A 2819-nucleotide genomic window follows, 5' to 3' on the forward strand; every position below is an offset into this window, starting at 1 on the left:
TGCATAACTGAGCCATAAACACTCCTAATTTATGAATTCATTGCATTTTCCACACTTAATAAACTGTATGGATAGTACTTTTTATGTTTTATGCTTATTAATGTATTTAACAGTTTTAATTCGATATTATAATGTTTATTCAAAAGGTGACAGTTTCTAAAGCAACTTAATGTAGTAATAATAGCTCTTGTAGCATGTTTTGCTTTGATGCCTTATTGTATCTTTTCAGAACTGAGAACACTCGTTAAGATATACATAAAACGAGGAAAGGAATCATCATCTATGCTTCGAATCAGCAACGAAAGAAACCTCTTCAACGGTGTCCGCACCACCCGTCGTCTCACTTCTCTGTTCAAACACAGAAACCGACTGGTTTCCGCCTCATCCACCACCTCCTTCTCCATCGTCCTCCAAATCTGTAGTCAGAACCGTATGCTCATTAGTCTGTCAATCATATTATCAGCAACAAACCCAATTCAAATCCACACCCACTCACCTTAACCTTTCTATTTCCTCCGACTTTTTAATGGCCGAAGAAGCCATCACCGTCCCTTGCTGATGAGGCTGGATCAATGGTGGCTTTGAGCTTCTTCTATTGGGCAATTGGGTTCCCCAGATTCCGACATTTTATGCGGTTTTACGTCGTTGCAGCGACGTCGTTGATTGATAATGTAAATTTAGAGAGGGCTCATGAAGTGATGAGGTGTATGGTAAAGAATCTGGCTGAGATTGGCAGGTTGAAGGAGGCTGTTAGTATTATTATTGAGATGAGGAACCAAGGTTTAGAGCCGTGTACGCAAACACTAAACTGTGCTGTCGGTGTTGCGCTAGAGACGGGTTCGATTGATCTTGCACGCCAGGTGTTTGATGAAATGTGTGAGAGAGGTGCGTTTCCGGATTCTTCTACTTTCATGATTTTAATCACCGTGTATTGTAAGATTAATGATATTTCGCAAGTTGATCAGTGGCTAATCTTGCAATGTTGGACAAAGGATTCCTGTTAAACAACTCGACATGCACGCTAGTTCTTTCTGCCTTTTGTGAAAACGGTAGCGTCAGTCGAGCGTTATGGTTCTTTAATAAAATGATCGGGATGGGATTTAAACCAAATGTTATAAACTTTACTACTTTAATAAATGGTTTGTGTAAGAAAGGAAGCATTAAGCAGGCTTTTGAATTGTTGGAGGAGATGGTTAAGACAGGCTGGAAACCAAATGTGTATACTCACACAATATTAATAAATGGCATGTGTAAGAAAGGGTGGACCGATAAAGCGTTTAGGCTCTTTTTGAAGCTTGTCAAAAGTGATTCTTATAAACCCAATGTTTACACTTATACTGCCATGATCAGCGGGTACTGCAAAGAGGGTAAAGTCAACCGTGCAGAGATGCTGTTGACCCGAATGAGTGAACAAGGGTTAGTTCCTAATGTGGAAACTTACACCACTCTCGTTAGTGCTCACTGCAAAAGTGGAAATTTAACTCGTGCATATGAGTTGATAAATGAGATGAAGAAAGAAAGCTCGCCTCCAAATATGTGTGCTTACAATGCGGTTATTGGCAGGTTGTTTAAAAAAGGAAGAGTTCAAGACGCGTATAAACAGTTAGACATAGCCTTGAAGGATGGGTTGCAAGCTGATGAGGTTACATACACCATTCTAATTATGGAGAAATGCAAGCAATCAGATCTTAAACATGCTTTGACCATATTGAGCAAGATGACTAAAGTAGGTATGAAATGTGATATACATCTTTACACCACTTTGATTTCATGTTTTTCTAGATTAAAAACAAATGAGTGAATGTGAGCGGCTTTTTGATGACGCGGTCAAGCATGGTTTGACCCCAACTAAAGAAACATACACGTCAATGATTTTGTGGATATTGTAGAGATGGAAACATGACTTCTGCTATAAAATGTGAGAATGAGTGAACATGGTTGTGTGCCTGACAGTATTACTTACGGTGCTGTCATAAGTGGACTTTGTAAAAAGTCAAAGTTAGATGAGGCACGATCTTATTATGATGCCATGATGGATAAGGCGCTTAACCCGTGTGAGGTGACCCGGTTGACAATAGCTTACGAATATTGTACAGCAAATGACTTGAGTACAGCCATGAAGGTTTTAGATAGATTAGAAAAGAAGCTATGGGTTCGTACCGTAAACACTCTGATAAGAAAGCTATGCAGTGAGAAGAAAGTTGAGATTGCGGGTTGTTTTCTTGACAAACTTATAGATAAAGACAAGAATTTGGATAGAATAATGTTTACAGCGTTTGTTACTGCATGTTAGATAGTGGTAATTATGTGATGGTTTCTGATATCAAGAACGAATATCGAAAGGAATTGTTAAGCATGTTGACATTTAACCTCTTCGGCACATATTTGGAGTCCCTGTAGTAGTTCTTTGTTAATTATAGGACTGAATTTTGTTGTTATTTACATTCGTAAGGTTGATGATGAATTTGACAACCCTCTTCCTTTGTAGTCAGAATTAAGAATGATACCTTTATCAAGAAATGTTTTGTGTAAATTGTCATCGGTTGGAACTATTTTATGGCTGTGACTAATGAGTAATCACTACTAGAAATTAGACCTTTAATGACACGGCAATTATGACACTGATTTTATAACGTGCAAAAAATGTGTGCCATAAAAAATTGTCAATATTTTATAAAAACTGAAGGAATGATGACACGCATTTTTGTTTGCCATCATTTATGTCACAAAAAGTAGGGAAAAAAACAACGTTTAGTGTCACCATATAGGGCAGAGCTGCGATTCAACGACTCCTTCACGCAGAGCGATTCTTTCCTTCG

The 2819-nt window shown here is 38.2% G+C and overlaps 1 pseudogene; it reads left to right on the forward strand.

Annotated features, from left to right (window-relative positions):
* The first annotated feature begins 282 nt into the window (after nt 1-282).
* LOC143587104 (uncharacterized) lies at nt 283-2369 on the forward strand (annotated as a pseudogene).
* Nucleotides 2370-2819: the final 450 nt, after the last annotated feature.

The sequence above is a fragment of the Bidens hawaiensis genome, unplaced genomic scaffold, assembly GCF_021521415.1.
Source record: "Bidens hawaiensis isolate Kalapana, Puna unplaced genomic scaffold, B.hawaiensis_p1.1 tig00035135_1, whole genome shotgun sequence".
NCBI lineage: Eukaryota > Viridiplantae > Streptophyta > Magnoliopsida > Asterales > Asteraceae > Bidens > Bidens hawaiensis.